Consider the following 19,806-nt stretch of genomic DNA (forward strand, 5'->3'; position numbering starts at 1 on the left):
TTCTTAACATTTTTACTATGAAAAAGTTCTTATTTTGTAACACTATTTTTTATAAACGTTTAGCATTCTTAGTTCTTCTGTCTGAAATAACGTCACTGAGAACTGGATCGATTTGTGTGGATTTATTTGCCACCTGCAATGTTGACAAAAACAGATTGCAGTGTCAGCTCTTGTGCACATGCTCTGGCGCAGCTGTCCGCAAACCACTAACAATGCACCACCATACTCCACAGGCTGCGCTGCTAACCTAGCTAAATAAATGTTTTAAAATGCTCTTGTGCATGGCAAATATAATTCTATACAAAGACAATTACTACAACATATATTAATACAAATGAAAATGAATATAAAAGAACATATTGACATGTTTCACAGTTAAAAATAGAGGAGCAAGAGGACAACATACCATCTCTCGGGGATAGGCAGATGAGAGAAGACGATAAAAGGTGAAGCAACAAGTTACCAAACAATTGGACCAAACCAACCAAGGGTGCACTATCAAACCTGACAATACCCACTTTTTTAAACATGAGATAATACAGTTTTACATACATTTAAATGACAGCAACCTAACTGATGAAATAATATGCATACATTGGAATGTAAATTAATACAAAAATAAATGTATCACCCATTGCCCAAGTCCTCTCTGCTCTATCAAACTAAGTGCTGAAATGACATGTGGAATTGTATTAAGGTGGTCATACTAATGATCATTTAGCATTTGATATTGAATTTTAGGGCCCCTTCAGGTGTAAAACATTGAATTTTGGCATTTACTAAAAGAGAAACACATTGAATAACACTATCAACACTGGAACTCTTCCAAGTCAAGGTAAGCTTTTGGTTTTATTGATTTATTGCCACCTGGGCCCACCAGTGTAACTGCTAAACTGCTTGCTGACTACACTGTACTGTGGTTTTACTAACACATTAGTCTTAATAGCTATGTTGACTATGTTAGCTAATATGACGACAATGATGTAGGCTGTGTGTAGCGGTTATGATATGGTTTGGCTTGGAAAATTATTTTTTGCCTGGTCACAGACATCTGATGTGACAGAGTTGTTAGATGCGAGAAGGAATTATACAACAAGCAAGTGATCATGCTGTTTGTATGTGGCTGCTATTAAAGTGAACTGTGTTTGTGTGTGATCAAGGGTATATTCATTCCGCCAATTGTATTGAAAAGCATTTGTTGAACAGAAGCAAATGGAATGAAACAGGCAAACTGTCGTTTGCAACTGTTGGACTAATGATTACATCCTAGATCAGCTAGATGCAGGCAAGAGTGTGTAAGGTGGTATTGAATGTCACTGTCTGTCACCTTGATTACTGACATTTTTCTCTCGACCTGTGCACCTACATTGTAAAATGTCATTCCTATGCCAGGTTGTAGCAACCTCATGATGGGTACAGGGAAAAGTTGAGGATCATGTAGTAGCATAAACCTATTGATGTTACATTGAGCTGGTGAATGGAATATGAATGTCATCCAATATGCTGTAATAGAAGTAAGGCCATGCTCATAAAAAAAAATGTATTGTCCTCCCTCATCTTAAACACCACCAACCCCCACTGCAAGACTGCCAGGGTATTTTTAAATAGGAGGGTTCCAGTTCTAACACATTAGTCAACTAAATGGAAGACCATGATTAGTTTAATGAGATGCTAGGCAGGAATAACATGCACACAGTTCCATCCCCTGGGGCAAGGTTGCAAAAATCCAGTAACTTTCCCAAAGTCTCCAGGTTTTCCAGACATCCTGGTTGGAGGATTCCAGATTTCTTACTTATTCCCTACTGATTCCAGGAATATTCCAACTGGGTTTTCTGGGAAACCAGGGAATTTCTGGAAAGTTACCAGATTTTTGCAACTACCTGGGACAGATGTCCCCCATGTCTGTATTATAGAATGAGCTCCCTAAGTAACAATGACAATTCTGCACGATGTAGACAATAACGTGGAGATCTACAGGTAATTGCCTAAATGTAAGAAACACCAACATAAAGTGTCTGCTTTCAATATACTTTGTTTCCCTCATTTACTTTAAGTGTTTCCATTGTTTTGGCACTTACCTGTATTTTTATCTAACATGTTGCACTTTCATGAATAAACTCCAGAATAAACCTCAAGAACAAGGAGATTTTATCTAGATAGCTCTTCCTAACGGCCTTTTTTTTAATCATCTTTATAGATAACATAAAAATATTCATTTTCCCCTTCAAATCAAATGTTAATTAGTCACATGCGCCGAATACAACAGGGAGATCTTACAGTGAAATGCTTACTTACGAGCCCCTAACCAACAATGCAGTTTAAATGCAGTTTAAAAATAGTAAAATAACAATAGCGAAACTATATACAGGGGTGTACCGGTACAGAGTCAATGTGCGGGAGAACCGGTCAGTTGAGGTAATATGCACATGTAGGTAGAGTTATTAAAATGACTGCATAGATGATAACAGAGTAGCAGTGGCGTAAAAGAGGAGGGGGGGCAATGCAAATAGTCTGGGTTGCATTATCTGTGGATCTGTTGGGGTGGTATGCAAATGGAGGTGGTATGCAAATTGGAGTGGTTCTAGGGTTTCTGGGATAATGGTATTGATGTGAGCCATGACCAGCCTTTCAAAGCACTTCATGGCTAAAGACGTGAGTGCTATGGGTCGGTAGTCATTTAGGCAGGTTACCTTAGTGTTCTTTGGCACAGGAACTATGGTGGTCATCTTAAAACATGTTGGTATTACAGACTCTGGCAGGGAGAGGTTGAAAATGTCAGTGAAGACACTTGCCAGTTGGTTAGCGCATGCTTGCAGTACACATCCTGGTAATCCGTCTGGCCCTGCGTCCTTGTGAACGTTGACCTGTTGAAAGGTCTTACATCAGCTGCGGAGAGCGTGATCACAAAGTCTTCTTGGAACAGCTGGTGCTCATGCATGTTTCAGTGTTATTTGCCTCGAAGTGAGTATAGGAGTAGTTTAGCTCGTCTGCTAGGCTTGTGTCACTGGGCAGCTCTCGGCTGTGCTTCCCATTGTAGTCTATAATGGTTTGCAAGCCCTGCCACATCCGACGAGCGTCAGAGCCGGTGTAGTACAATTCTTTGCCTGTTTGATGGTTCGTCGGAGGGCATAGCAGGATTTCTTATAAGCTTACGGGTTAGTCCCGCTCTTTGAAAGCGGCAGCTCTAGCCTTTAGCTCGGTGCGGATGTTGTCTGTATTCATGGTTTCTGGTTGGGAAATGTATGTATGGTCACTGTGGGAACGATGTTGTCAATGTACTTGATGGAGCCGAGGTGGTGTACTCAATTCCATTGGATAAATCCCAGAACATATTCCAGTCTGTGCTAGCAAAACAATCCTGTAGCTTAGCATCTACTTCATCTGTACACTTTTTTTTGACCTAGTCACTGTTTCTTCCTGCTTAAATTTTAGCTTGTAAACAGGAATCAGGAGGATAGAATTATGGTCAGATTTGCCAAATGGAGGGTGAGGGAAAGCGTTGTATGTGTCTCTGTGTGTGGAGTAAAGGTTATCTAGAGTTTTTTTTCTTCCTTCAGTTGCACATGTGGCATGCTGGTAGAAATGAGTTAAAACGGATATGTTTGCCTGCATTGAAGTCCCCAGGCCACTAGGACCGCCGCTTCTGGATGAGCATTTTCTTGTTTGCTTATGGCCTTACACAGCACGAGTTCAGTCTTAGTGCCAGCATCGGTTTGTGGTGGTAAATAGACGGCTATGAACAATATATATGAGAACTTTCTTGGTAGATAGTGTGGTGTACAGCTTATCATGAGGTATTCTACCTCAGGCGAGCAATACCTTGAGATTTCTTAAATATTAGACATCACGCACAAGCAGTTATTGTCTCTCGATTTTTTTGTTATTGTTGTTATTGTCTCTCGATGTGCAAAACTGATAGAGACATACCCCAAGCGACTTACAGCTGTAATCGCAGCAAAAGGTGGCGCTACAAAGTATTAACTTAAGGGGGCTGAATAATTTTGCATGCCCAATTTTTCAGTTTTTCATTTGTTAAAAAAGTTTGAAATATCCAATAAATGTCGTTCCACTTCATGATTGTGTCCCACTTGTTGTTGATTCTTCACAAAAAAATACAGTTTTATATCTTTATGTTTGAAGCCTGAAATGTGGCAAAAGGTCGCAAAGTTCAAGGGGGCCGAATACTTTCACAAGGCACTGTAATTGTCAGCCATTGTTACCATTAATGCTAGTTTGACCACCAGAGGCATCTTTGAGAAGCATTTGACTTTTTGTAATATTGGCTGTCCTAGAGAATTTAAAACGTTTATTTGTGTAAGAGCATAGTGTATGGGATTGATTTTAAATGTAGCTTATGTAGTGATATTTATTCCCATTGTAATTCATTATGGATCCATATGGAAAATGACATGCGCAAGAGACAGTGGTCATATTGATCCTTTTAGAGACTATAATACATGGTGTCCAGGTCAGGATAACCAAAACATTTTAAAGTCTCAAAGAATATTGGTACTTATTTTGATCCAAAGCCATGAATGAGTGAGTCAATCAGCTTTATGTAGATGCCGAGGTTATATGACTGCGCCATCAACTTCATTATTTAGCAGACATCACTTGCTGCTTATATTCAGTCAACACATATCTTAAGAACATCATGGAATATAATTTAACATTTTTGTTTATCTTACAATAAAAACTTCAGTGTAACAGTTTCAGTAATTAATACTGATGAGTAGATGCAAAAATGTTATGCACGCCTCTTGGAGGGAACGCAACACCCTGCTACACTCAACTCCCCGTGGAGTGAAAGAGGTATGTGACTGCAGGTAAGGCAGATAATTTTACCATTAACAGGGAATTTATTCCTTCACAAGGTAAATCAGGGAAAAGGGTCTGGACGGAACCAAAGCAAAGAAAGTAAAAGTTAGAGTCCCCTCTACTACCTACCCACAACTTACCTAACTAGCACTAACCAAAATACAGGTGATGGTCCGCCCAGGTCTTACCTAGTACATAGACAGAGTACATACGGGTATATGTATGCCCACAGGCCTCTTGCCTAAGCACTCCCAAGGTGCTTTCCCCTTCCCCCGGGGAACAAATGAAACAGAATATAAATGTAAGTAAACAACTTCAATAATCAAAAACACTGCGTCCTATTGGCACACACATACCTCAGATGCAGCAGCTACAAAATACTTTCCTGTATTACCAAATCATGAGAGCAAACCACACACAAGTCAGTTATCATAAAGTCCATCTTTAATTATATGAGCTTCACCATAGCCCTGTGACTCTCAGATCAATTCAGTGTCATAAATTAATTCTCTGAGAGTCCTTACATATTGGCAACTGAGATCAAGGACACACATAGCTAGACAGAATTGGCTATAAATTATCGTTCAGTTTGGTCTCCTAAACTAAGTTCTTATCTCGTTCTTGGTACCACTTAGAACCAAAAACATTACCCCATCCAATGGCATATATCAAATACACCCCCTCTTGGACAAGATCAGAAAAAACAGTGAGCCTCCTAGGTCATATACTAAATCAAGATAAAGGCAACCTCAGAGGGGACATGTAAATAGTTAGACACTTTCCCATAAGAAGACAGGCCTGACCTCTCTCCTCTCTGGGGCCCAATGTGACTAAGCCCTGGCAGAGAAGGGATAACTGCAAACAGTATTATCCAAAAGAAGACATTCTAATGACAAATATCTCACATAAGCATTATTATATAAATACAACATATTATTTATCAATGTAACTAATTCTGATTCTGCTACTACATATGATTCCACATGTGTTATTTCATATTTTTGATGTCTTCACTATTATTCTACAATGTAGAAAATAGTAAAAAATAAAGAAAAACCCTGGAATGAGTAGGTGTGTCCAAACTTTTGACTGGTACTGCACATAATGGGGATATAACCATCCCAGCTCTGCAGATTTTTCTGCGAAGAGACAGAATCATTAGATTATTTGTTTTGGTGCTGTTCATGTGTAGCTTGAAGGACTGCAACATTTACCTAGAGTTAACTCTGCAAATAGCACTACTGGGTGATCTGAAAGGTCACAGTCAATCGATCAGTAATGTAATAACACTCGTAGCAAAAAATGTTATCTTTAATTTACAATCTGTAGAAACTATGAGAATAGAAAGGTTCAGAACTTTAGTGAAACATCACAGCACAGTTGAAAATTATATGGCAAATAGAAATCAAACCTGGATGGTGTTCAGAGATAGATGGGAGGGGTTGAGGGGAGCTGAAGGATGGGACTGGATGGTGTTCAGAGATAGATGGGAGGGGATGAGGGGAGCTGAAGGACTGGATGGTGTTCAGAGATAGATGGGAGGGGTTGAGGGGAGCTGAAGGATGGGACTGGATGGTGTTCAGAGATAGATGGGAGGGGGTTGAGGGGAGCTGAAGGATGGGACTGAAAATAAACTAAAGATAACTAATGTAAAATATACTGTGTCCCTAAAATGTATTTAGTATGTATAAGCTGGAAGTAGAAGCCTACATGTTGTTGTCCGTTAGTTTACTCCAATATTTAATATATATAATGTATATAAAAATTATATATGGGAGATTGGAAATGATGCTGACAATTATATTTATAGAAGCCACATCTATCTGCAATATTAAAGCTGATCCTGAGGAACTGCCTACCTGCCACTAGAGGTGATCACAGAGCTGCATGCAGTACCTTCCCTGTGACTAGTAGCTGGTCCCATTTAATTCCTTCCCTTTGGCTGATCTGAAGGTTCTGGATAGGTATAAGCAGAGTAGTGGTGGTGCTGCCTCCATATTGCTCCCCCTTATAGATCAGCTACCATGGAAGGTTTCGGGTTGATGGGAATGAAATGGGTTCAAAGGCAGACCTAGATCAGCACTATTGAGACTACTCAGACAACCTGTGAAGAAAAGATAACAACCATAGAGAACAGTCTCAATGCCCCAATATGGCTGTTAGCTAAATTGTTACACAATAAGATGTGTGTTAGAGTCCACTGTACAGCTTGTAGTTTGTTAGAGGTGCTGAGAGGAGAGTTCAGTTGGAATAGTAGTCTGAGTGGCGGGGGAGTCATTGGTTTGTTCCCACTTTTATAATTGTCTGTGAGCACACGGATTTAGAATGGAAAAGGCTAGTAGTTCTTAGGGCCGAGACTACTGTACATTCAGCAGACAGGCATTACCGTCCAGGCAGTCAGTAACCAGGCAGGCAATAATATCCAGGCAGTCAGTAACCAGGCAGACAATACCTTCCAGGCAGTCAGTAATCAGGCAGGCAGTCAGTAACCAGGCAGACAATACCTTCCAGGCAGTCAGTAACCAGGCAGTAACCAGGCAGGTAATACCTTCCAGGCAGGCAATAATATCCAGGCAGTCAGTAACCAGGCAGGTAATACCTTCCAGGCAGTCAGTAACCAGGCAGGCAATACCTTCCAGGCAGTCAGTAACCAGGCAGGTAATACCTTCCAGGCAGTCAGTCACCAGGCAGGCAATACCTTCCAGGCAGTCAGTCACCAGGCAGGCAATACCGTCCCGGCAGACAGTAACCACGCAGGGAGTCAGCAACAGTCAGTAACCGGGCAAGAATTAACGTCCAGACAGTTTGTAAACAGGCAGGCAATAACATCCAGGCAGTCAGTAACCAGGCAGGCAGTCAGTAACAGTCAGTAGGCAGGCAGTCGATAATCAGTTAAGTACCCTAATCCTCCTAGCAGGCTAAAGTCTTGCTTGACCTCCAGCTATATACAGCCTGTGATAACAGCATTAAATGGTAACACTGCTCCCGACTCGCTCCTGGCTCGCTCTTAGCTCCCAGAAGCCTTTGCCAGTCTCTACGGCAACTCTTCGGCTCTGGCTCCTCCTCCTCCCTGTGAGTCTCTTCCTCCTCTTCCTCTTCCTACCAGTGTGTCTCTCCCTCCTCCTCCTCCTCCTACCAGTGTGTCTCTCCCTCCTCCTCCTCCCGGTGTGTCTCTCCCTCCTCTTCTTCCTTCACCTCATTCTTCTCCTCCTCCTTCCTGTGTGTCTAATTTGAGTTATTTTATTGATCAGTGGTAGCACTGTGAGGTGGTTGAGCATGGTAAAACAGAGTCCAGTTCTGAGAGGTGGGTTGACCAGTATAAAACAGGGTCCAGTTCTGTGAGCTTATAGCAGCTTTTTGAAAGAAAGTGAAATGGATTATGGCTTATATGTGGAGCTTTAGCAGAGAAATATAATATGTAACTGAGTAACGATGGGTTCCAGTATGTGTGTTGTGTTTTGTCTCTGCTTCTCTCATATTTATATATTCACAGTGGAGGGCTGGAGGAGGCTGGTAGCTCCACTGAATGCCTTATGATATAAGACGAGAGATGCAACATGGCATCAGCCCAGGTTTACCAGCAGTCCATGGACTAATACAGGCATATTAGGTCTCTGGTCTTTACGTAGTGCACTACTTTGGACCAGGGTCCATAGGTCTCTGGTCTTTATGTAGTGCACTACTTTGGACCAGGGTCCATAGGTCTCTGGTCTTTACGTAGTGCACTACTTTGGACCAGGGTCCATAGGTCTCTGGTCTTTACGTAGTGCTCTACTTTGGACCAGGGTCCATATGTCTCTGGTATTTATGTAGTGCACTACTTTGGACCAGGGTCCATAGGTCTCTGGTCTTTACGTAGTGCACTACTTTGGACCAGGGTCCATAGGTCTCTGGTCAAACGTAGTGCACTATAGTGAATGGATTTCCATTTGTCTCAGAAAGATGATGTATAGTGCTCTGAAGCCATTGTGATAAACTGTGGGGTGTTGAGTTGAGCACACAGAGATGGACACAGAGACAACAAGGTTCTAGTCAGAAAACACAACTTTTCTAGGCAACAAAAAATACAAATAACAACAAAATAACTTAAGGTTGTCTCGGTCCCTCTTCTCATATTCAGCTGCGTGCCTCCGCAAATGTCATTCCCCTCTGTAGGCCCACTGATTACCTCTCTCTTTTACTCTCTTACGTTGCTCCATTTATGTGGCCTCCACTGCAGGTTGGCACTCTTGCCTAATTACCCCTAATTGGTGCCATCAGCATCGGGTGCCCAGCCCGGGTGCTCTCAGCAGAGAGAGCCTATGTCACAGCATGTACCTCCCCTCTATCACCAATCCTCGGGGTAGACCTCCCGGGATACAACCCCCCCAGGGGGTGCTCAGGGCTAGATTTGCATCCCTCCCAGAGTGGGCGTCCCCATTGCCATGCTGGGCCCCCGACCTGTGGATGACAGAGAAAGAGAATCGCTGTAAGGACAGGAACCAGCGGGTGACACAGTCATTCGTGTCCTTACCTCTTGCCATCCACATGAGGGGGGCATGGTCGGTGATCAGGGTGAACTTCCTCCCGAGGAGGTAATACTTGAGGGTGCCCACCACCTACTTTACCACAAGGCACTCCTTCTCCACAATAGAGTACTTCTTCTCCCTCGGAAGGATCTTCCTGCTGACATACATGATTGGGTGCTCCACGCCTTCCTGCACTTCGGACAGGTGTTTTGAGAAGTCCGGGGTGAAGAGTACCGAGTGCGAACATAGCGTGTCCTTCAGAGCCTGTAAAACCACCTCTGTGTCCGTCCATTGTGACCGTCCATCGCACCGTCTGGGGTAGGTGTGCCTTGGTTAAGTCTGTGAGGGGAGAAGCTATTGCGGCAAAGTTAGATACAAATCGACTGTAGTAACGTGCAACCCTAGGGGGGGAGCAGGCCGTTTTCTCCCGAGAGGCCGCTGCCAGCGTCCCCTGCCAGTTCTCCTTTTTGAGGTCCAGGGTGCTGACGTATCAGTTTGTCTACATGGGGCATGAGGTAGGCGTCGAATTCACTGACCTCGTTCAGGCATTGGAAGTCGTTGCAGAAGCGGAAGGTTCCGTCCGGTTTTGGTACCAGCACTATAGGACTGGACCACTCACTGTGGGACTGTCTTCACTTCGCGCTGGACTGCCGCCCTCCGGGCTTCTGGTATCCAGTTCTCGAACATGTGAACTTTCATGTGCCTTAATAACATACTTGCATGCCATCTGTAAATATGAATACAATTGTTAAATTACAAGCCTTGTTGGTTAAGCCACAGAAACAGTGTGCAACTTTGGCAATACTGCAAGAGAGTACTAACATTTATATTTTATTTAACTTTTATTTAACTAGGCAAGTCAGTTAAGAACAAATTGTTATTTAAATGACGGCCTACCCCGGCCAAACCCTAACCCAGACGACACTGGGCCAATTGTGCACCGCACTACGGGACTCCAAATCACGGCCGGTTGTGATACAGCCTGGAATCAAACCAGGGTCTTTAGTGATGCCTCTAGGACTGGGATGCAGTGCATTAGACCAGCCCCTTGCATTCTGGAGGTTGGGATCCTCAAACTGGGCCGTACCAATCTTTCCCGTGATGATTCTAGGGTCGGGTGGCCTGTTTGGTGCCTCTACCTCCATAAAGGGGAGCCTGAGGTCCACCTTGGATGATGGCTTGCTTCCCGGCTCTTGGTCCGACTCGGGCCCAGTGGACACCTCTCGCAGTGGGGCGTGGGTTGTACAGGCGTCCTTTATCTCACGTCCCTCCTCCACAGTGTTCTGGAAGAGAGGGCAATCTCTACCGAGGAGAATGAGCACCTTCATGCATTGTGGAACTCCCCCCTCTGGGTTATCTGCACCGGCACGGTGGGGTTATATCCTTTCTGTTTGGCCCTGTCCGGGGCTCTCATCGGATGGGGCCACAGTGTCTCCTGACCCCTCCTGTCTCAGCCTCCAGTATTTATGCTGCAGTAGTTTATGTGTCAGGGGCTAGGGTCAGTTTGTTATATCTGGAGTACTGCTTCTGTCTTATCCGGTGTCCTGTGTAAATTTAAGTATGCTCTCTCTAATTCTCTCTCTCTCAGAGGAGGAGGACCTGAGCCCTAGGACCATGCGTCAGGACTACCTGGCATGATGACTCCTTGCTGTCCCCAGTCCACCTGGCCTTGCTGCTGTTCCAGTTTCAACTGTTCTGCCTGCGGCTATGGAACCCTAAACTGTTCATATTTACTCTTGAGGTGCTGTCCTGTTGCATCCTCTACAACTACTGTGATTATTATTATTTGACCCTGCTGGTCATCTATGAAAGTTTGAAAATCTCGGCCATGTTCTGTTATAATCTCCACCATGCACAGCCAGGAGAGGACTGGCCACCCCTCTCTAGGTTTCTTCCTAGGTTTTGGCCTTTCTAGGGAGTTTTTCCTAACCACCGTGCTTCTACACATGCATTGCTTGCTGTTTGTGGTTTTAGGCTGGGTTTCTGTACAGCACTTTGAGATATTAGCTGATGTACAAAGGTCTATATGAATATATTTGATTTGATAGAGGACTGAGGCTCTTCCAAATATTGAAAGTGTGTAAATAGTTACCAATGTTATTTTGTAAATGTATATATTTTTTTCTTCATATGTTTTTTTCCCCATATTTTTTTCTTTGGGGGGGGTGTGTTAGAATACCATTTTGGTATTTTGTATATAGTTATTTGCTTCAAAATGTATACCTTCACCAATTTGGCCACTTGGGTACATTTGTGCTACTTGTGTGGGACACCTGGGTGACTTCATGATAAATATCATGTAGCACACTCATTCAAGTTATCACTCTGAAACTTTGCACAAGTACTGTTGCCGTCTAATGCTTTTCACTGAAATTGTCCCCATCATCCTATCTGAATGTTTGTTTTATCTTGTTCATTTTAAAGATGTAAAAATAAAAAACATGTTTTTTTTCATTGTATTATCTAAACCAGATCTATTGTGTTATATTCTGCTACATTCAATTCACATTTACACAAACCTCAGAGTGTTTTCTTTCAAATGGTACCAAGAATATGCATATCCTTGGTTCTGTGCCTGAGCTACAGGCTGTTAGATTTGGGTATGTCTTCAAGCGGGAAATTGAAAAAAGTACCTCCAAAACAAAGGTTGTGTGGTTTGGTAAGAAGAATGCCCCTCTCCCCACAGGTGTGATTACTACCTCTGAGGGTTTAGAGCTTGAGGTAGTCACCTCATACAAGTACTTGGGAGTATGGCTAGATGGTACACTGTCCTTCTCTCAGAAAGTATCAAAGCTACAGGCTAAAGTTAAATCTAGACTTGGTTTCCTTTATTATAATCACTCCTCTTTCACCCCAGCTGCCAAACTAACCCTGATTTAGATGACCATCCTACCCATGCTAGACGTAATTTATAGATCGGCTGTTAAGGGTGCTCTCGAGCGGCTAGATGTTCTTTACCATTTGGCCATCAAATTTGCCACCAATGCTCCATATATGACACATCACTGCACTCTATACTCCTGTAAACTGGTCATCTCTGTATACCTGTCGCAAGACCTACTGGTTGATGCTTATTTATAAAGCCCTCTTAGTCCTCACTCCCCCCTATCTAAAATATATACTGCAGCCCTCTTCCTCCACAAACAGCACCTGTTCTGCCAGTCACATTCTGTTAAAGATCCCCAAAGCAAACACATCTCTGGGTCGCTCCTCTTTTCAGTTCGCTGTAGCTAGCGACTGGAAGGAGCTGCAACAAACGCTCAAACTGGACAGTTTTATCTCAATCTCTTCATTCAAGACTCAATCCTGGACACTCTCATTGACAGTTGTGGCTGCTTTGCGTGATGTATCATTGTCTCTACCTTCTTGCCCTTTGTGCTGTTGTCTGTGCCCAATAATGTTTGTACTCTGTTTTAATATATATATATATGCCATTTAGCAGACGCTTTTATCCAAAGCGACTTACAGTCATGTGTGCATACATTCTACGTATGGGTGGTCCCGGGAATCGAACCCACTACCCTGGCGTTACAAGCGCCATGCTCTACCAACTGAGCTACAGAAGGACCACAAGCTGCTACCATGCTGCTACCATGTGTTGCTGCCATGCTATGTTGTCTTCTTAGATCTCTCTTTATGTAGTGTTGTCTCTCTTGTCATGATGTGTGTTTTGTCCTACATTTTTGTTTAATTTATAAAATGTTTAATCCCAGCACCCATCCTCGCAGGAGGCCTTTTGCCTTTTGGTAGTTAACCCACTGTTCCTAGGCCGTCATTGTAAATAAAGAATTTGCTCTTAACTTACTTTCCTAGTTAAATAAAATAAAATAAAAATAAAAAAATGTGGTAATGTGGGTTGTTGGGTTGAGCGCACAGAGATAGACACAGAGACAGGGAGGCTCTAGTCAGAAAGCACAACCTCACTAGGCAACAAAAAATAAACATAACAACAAAACAACTTAGCTTGATCCTTTTCCATTTAAATGTTCTCCTAAAATTACATACCCAAATCTAACTGCCTGTAGCTCAGGCCCTGAAGGAAGGATATGCATATTCTTGATATCATTTGAAAGGAAACACTTTCAAGTTTGTGGAAATGTGACATTAATGTAGGATAATATAACACATTAGATGCGGTAAAAGATAATACAAACCAAAAAAACATGTGTTTTCTATCCTCTAAAGAAAGGCCATACATTGCCATAGTATTCTAGATGTAATTTAGATGTTGTCCAGAAGATGGCAGCAAAGTTTCAGTCTGTGATGGGGTCAAACTGAAGAACCCAGTTCATACATTTGAATATATATATATTTTTAAATTGATTTTTCAAACAAAACTACGCTACATTTTTATCTCTGGATGACAAATCAGAGCAATATTACTGAACGCAAGTACATTATTTACCTTCAGAGGTGAATTTATCAAACCATTTGCCCTAATGAAAGTGTTTTGTTGTTGTGCATTATCCTCAAACAATGGCATAATTTTGGTTGTTGTTGTAATAGCTACTGTAAATTGGACACTGAAGTTAGAATGAAAGCTTTCTGCCCGTAGAAGACATGTCTATGTCTCAGAATTGGCTGTTGGTTACAAAGTCATTCCAGTCACATTATTATTGAGCAACAACTGTCCCGGGTTAGGGACACTGATCCTGTAGAGGCTTTTAATTGACAATCGGAATACTGAGACAATATAGAGAAGGTGGCTAAGATCACATTAGGGACGGTTGTTTCTTACCTAATTTGATTTGATTTAACCCTACACTACAGTACAATAGACAAGACAAGGCCCTAACCCTACTGTACAGTAGACAAGACAAGGCCCTATCTCTACAGTACAGTACAGTACAGTAGACAAGACAAAGCTCTAACCCTACAGTACAATAGACAAGACAAGGCTCTAACCCTACAGTACAATAGACAAGACAAGGCTCTAACCCTACAGTACAATAGACAAGACAAGGCTCGAACCCTACAGTTTCAGTAGACAAGACAAGGAACTCAATATCTAACTGTGACCGGCTTAAGTCGTCATCAGATGTCGTTGGGCAAATGCCATCTGAACAGAGCTTAACTGGAAGTGATTGCTGGTGAGCCGACTAACTCCCTCCTTCTTTCCTGAGGAGACAGCAGTCCGACAACCCTTGAGAGAGGTTGTAGTGGATACCACTGCTTACTGAGTTAACACAAGGAAAATGGTGGTGAATGGCTTTCTCAGACCTATGGAATACTGATTTTGCTCTTGGTTAGGCTCTGGCATTGAAGATAAATCATCATTATGAGACATAAGGAACCTCTGCATCGCTTGGCTATTGGTTGGCTCTGGAATTCCTGATTTGGAATTAATTTGGATTAACTACACGGGATCATTGCAATTTGAAACCAAAAGCCAGACTTCTTGGTGTGCTTGGGCTCCTTCCCACGACCTGTTGACTTGGTTCTTCTCTGAAACCCTGTGGATATTATACATAATAGAGACCAGGAGGAGAGACAGAGAGACAGAGAGACAGAGAGAAAGAGAAAGAGAAAGAGAGGCACAGAGAGAGAGAGAGAGAGAGAGAGAGAGCAGAATAAATAATTACTGTACGTTATTATAAGGCATGAACTCCCTTTCAAAGAGCACAAAGAGCAGGGGGAAGCAGCGACAGCGTTCTGCAGGAGACGGTGTTGACGCGGCCCTATATTGCCCCCTCCATGGGGTACGGCTCGGCCATCTTTGTGAGTATTGGGGGACAGAAAGAGGAGGTTTCTGTGTGTTCTCTCTGTATGTGTGTAGATTTTATTTTCCGCTGTGTCGTTCTCCCTAGTTTGGCTGTTGGACAGTAAAGCAGCTTTGGGAAAGTCCAACTGGCCAGGCCGGGTGTTAAAGGGGTGGAGCAACAAAGACGGATTATAGACCACACTGGGAGGACGCTGTGGAAATTCGTTTTTTATTTGTAATTTTATTTAATTAGGCAAGTCAGTTAAGAACAAATTCTTATTTACAATGGCGGCCTACCAAAATGCAAAAGGCCTCCTGTGGGGACGGGGGTCTGTGATTAAAAATATATTTAATAAAAATATAGGACAAAAAAATACTTCATGACAAGAGAGACAACACAACACTACATAAAAAGAGACCTAAGACAACAACATAGCATGACAGCAACACATGACAACACAGCATGGTAGCAACACAACATGACATCATGGTAGCAACACAACATGACATCATGGTAGCAACACAACATGACAACATGGTAGCAAAACAACATAACTACAACATGGTAGCAACACAACAGGACAACATAGCATGGCAGCAACACATGACATGGCAGCAGCACAGGGTACAAACATTATTGGGCACAGGGTTAGGCCCACACAGGCCCAGGACCACTCACTACAGGGTTAGGCCCACACAGGCCCAGGACCACTCACTACAGGGTTAGGCCCACACAGGCCCAGGACCACTCACTACAGGGTTAGGCCCACACAGGCCCAGGACCACTCACTACAGGGTATGGCCCACACAGGCCCAGGACCACTCACTACAGGGTTAGGCCCACACAGGCCCAGGACCACTCACTACAGGGCTAGGCCCACACAGGCCCAGGACCACTCACTACAGGGTTAGGCCCACACAGGCCCAGGACCACTCACTACAGGGTTAGGCCCACACAGGCCCAGGACCACTCACTACAGGGTTAGGCCCACACAGGCCCAGGACCACTCACTACAGGGCTAGGCCCACACAGGCCCAGGACCACTCACTACAGGGTTAGGCCCACACAGGCCCAGGACCACTCACTACAGGGTTAGGCCCACACAGGCCCAGGACCACTCACTACAGGGCTAGGCCCACACAGGCCCAGGACCACTCACTACAGGGTTAGGCCCACACAGGCCCAGGACCACTCACTACAGGGTTAGGCCCACACAGGCCCAGGACCACTCACTACAGGGTTAGGCACACACAGGCCCAGGACCCCTCACTACCTAATTTTAAAGGGGTAATGTTGATTAATGTGTTTATATTGAGTAGACATACCTGTCAGGATTTGTCACATTTGACAAAAACTTCCTGTATGTCAACAGACTTGACATACTTGGTTGATGGACATACACTATATATACAGAAGTATGTGGACACCCCTTCATACACTATATATACAGAAGTATGTGGACACCCCTTCATACACTATATATATATATGGTCCTTCTGTGGCTCAGTTGGTAGAGCATGGCGCTGCCAGGGTAGTGGGTTCGATTCCCGGGACCACCCATTAGAATGTATGCACACATGACTGTAAGTCGCTTTGGATAAAAGCGTCAGCTAAATGGCATATATTATTATATTATTATATTATATACAGAAGTATGTGGACACCCCTTCATACACTATATATACAAATGTATGTGGACACCCCTTCAAATGACTGGATTCAGCTATTTCAGCCACACCCCTTTCTGACAGATGTATAAATTCGAGCGCACAGCCATGCAATCTCCATAGACAAACATTGGCAGTAGAATGGCCTTACTGAAGAGCTCAGTGACTTTCAATGTGGCAGCGTCATAGGATACCACAAGTCAGTTCATAAAATATCTGCTGGAGCTGCCTCGGTCAACTGTGAGTGTTGTTATTGTGAAGTAAGAAAGTCTAGGGGGGCAAACAACGGCTAAGCCGCGAAGTGGTAGACCACACAAGCTCACAGAACGGGACTGCCGAATGCTAAAGTGTGTAGCGTGTAAAAATCGTCTGTCCTCGGTTGCAACACTCACTATTGAGTTCTAAGCTGTCTCTGGAAGCAACGTCAGCACAATAATTGTTTGTCGGGAGCTCATAAAATGGGTTTCCATGGCCAAGCTGCCGCACACAAGCCTAAGATCACCACGCACAATGCTAAAGCATTGGAGTGTTGTGAAGCTCACCGCCATTGGACCTCACTAATGCTCGTGGCTGAATGGAAGCAAGTCCCTGCAACAATGTTCCAACATTTAGTGGAAAGCTTTCCCACGAGAGTGAAGGCTGTTATAGCAGCAAAGGGAAGACCGACTCCATATTAATGACCATGATTTTGGAATGAGATGTTCGACAACCAGGTGTCCAGATACTTTTGGTAATATAGTGTAAGAGTAATTGAGGAAATTTATGATGAGATTAGGTTGAGTATTGATGTTCAGTGGTAGCAGCTGATATTTCAAGATGTAGGATGGTTGTTTGAGGGTATATTTCTATACTCTGTGGTTTCTGGATCTAAAGTATAGTGGTGGATATTGAAGTATAGTGGTGGATATTGAAGTGTAGTGGTGTATATTGAAGTGTAGTGGTGGATATTGAAGTGTAGTTGAAAATATTGAAGTGTAGTAGTGGATATTGAAGTGTAGTGGTGGATATTGAAGTATAGTGGTGGATATTGAAGTGTAGTGGTGTATATTGAAGTGTAGTGGTGGATATTGAAGTGTAGTTGAAAATATTGAAGTGTAGTAGTGGATATTGAAGTGTAGTGGTGGATATTGATGTGTAGTGGTGGATATTGAAGTGTAGTGGTGGATATTGAAGTGTAGTTGAAAATATTGAAGTGTAGTGGTGGATATTGAAGTTTAGTGGTGGATATTGAAGTGTAGTGGTGGATATTGAAGTATAGTGGTGGATATTAAAGTATAGTTGTGGATATTGAAGTGTAGTGGTGGATATTGAAGTGTAGTGGTAGATATTGAAGTATAGTGGTGGATATTGAAGTGTAGTGGTGGATATTGAAGTATAGTGGTGGATATTGAAGTATAGTGGTGGATATTGAAGTGTAGTAGTGGATATTCAGGTATAGTGATGGATATTGAAGTGTAGTGGTGGATATTGAAGTGTAGTGGTGGATATTGAAGTATAGTGGTGGATATTAAAGTATAGTGGTGGATATTGAAGTGTAGTGGTGGATATTGAAGTGTAGTGGTGGATATTGAAGTGTAGTTGTGTAATATTGAAGTGTAGTGGTGGATACTGAAGTGTAGTGGTGGATATTGAAGTGTAGTGGTGGATATTGAAGGGTGTTGTGGATATTGAAGTGTAGTTGAAAATATTGAAGTGTAGTGTTGGATTGAAGTGTAGTGGTGGATATTGAAGTGTAGTGGTGGATATTCAGGTATAGTGGTGGATATTCCGATATAGTGGTGGATATTCAAGTATAGTGATGGCTATTGAAGTGTAGTGGTGGATATTGAAGTATAGTGGTGGATATTAAAGTGTAGTGGTGTATATTGAAGTGTAGTGGTGGATATTGAAGTGTAGTTGAAAATATTGAAGTGTAGTAGTGGATATTGAAGTGTAGTGGTGGATATTGAAGTATAGTGGTGGATATTGAAGTGTAGTGGTGTATATTGAAGTGTAGTGGTGGATATTGAAGTGTAGTTGAAAATATTGAAGTGTAGTAGTGGATATTGAAGTGTAGTGGTGGATATTGATGTGTAGTGGTGGATATTGAAGTGTAGTGGTGGATATTGAAGTGTAGTTGAAAATATTGAAGTGTAGTGGTGGATATTGAAGTTTAGTGGTGGATATTGAAGTGTAGTGGTGGATATTGAAGTATAGTGGTGGATATTAAAGTATAGTTGTGGATATTGAAGTGTAGTGGTGGATATTGAAGTGTAGTGGTAGATATTGAAGTATAGTGGTGGATATTGAAGTGTAGTGGTGGATATTGAAGTATAGTGGTGGATATTGAAGTATAGTGGTGGATATTGAAGTGTAGTAGTGGATATTCAGGTATAGTGATGGATATTGAAGTGTAGTGGTGGATATTGAAGTGTAGTGGTGGATATTGAAGTATAGTGGTGGATATTAAAGTATAGTGGTGGATATTGAAGTGTAGTGGTGGATATTGAAGTGTAGTGGTGGATATTGAAGTGTAGTTGTGTAATATTGAAGTGTAGTGGTGGATACTGAAGTGTAGTGGTGGATATTGAAGTGTAGTGGTGGATATTGAAGGGTAGTTGTGGATATTGAAGTGTAGTTGAAAATATTGAAGTGTAGTGTTGGATACTGAAGTGTAGTGGTGGATATTGAAGTGTAGTGGTGGATATTCAGGTATAGTGGTGGATATTCCGATATAGTGGTGGATATTCAAGTATAGTGATGGCTATTGAAGTGTAGTGGTGGATATTGAAGTATAGTGGTGGATATTAAAGTGTAGTGGTGGATATTAAAGTATAGTGGTGGATATTAAAGTGTAGTGGTGGATATTGAAGTATAGTGGTGGATATTAAAGTGTAGTGGTGGATATTGAAGTATAGTGGTGGATATTAAAGTATAGTGGTGGATAGTGAAGTGTAGTGCTGTATATTAAAGTTTAGATGAAAATATTGAATTTTAGTGGTGGATATTGAAGTATAGTGGTGGATATTGAAGTGTAGTGGTGGATATTAAAGTATAGTGGTGGATATTAAAGTATAGTGGTGGATATTAAAGTATAGTGGTGGATATTGAAGTGTAGTTGTGGATATTAAA

General features: G+C 42.5%; 1 protein-coding gene across 1 annotated transcript in view; it reads left to right on the forward strand.

Annotated features, from left to right (window-relative positions):
- Positions 1–14,475: 14,475 nt before the first annotated feature.
- The window catches only part of rims2b (regulating synaptic membrane exocytosis 2b), a 217,864-nt gene continuing 212,533 nt past the window's right edge, over positions 14,476–19,806 (forward strand). The window contains exon 1 of the mRNA XM_052471751.1: positions 14,476–15,044. The gene's annotated coding sequence lies outside the window, so the exon portion shown is untranslated. The remainder of the gene's footprint in view (positions 15,045–19,806) is intronic.

The sequence above is a fragment of the Oncorhynchus keta genome, chromosome 19 (genome assembly GCF_023373465.1).
Source record: "Oncorhynchus keta strain PuntledgeMale-10-30-2019 chromosome 19, Oket_V2, whole genome shotgun sequence".
Lineage (NCBI taxonomy): Eukaryota > Metazoa > Chordata > Actinopteri > Salmoniformes > Salmonidae > Oncorhynchus > Oncorhynchus keta.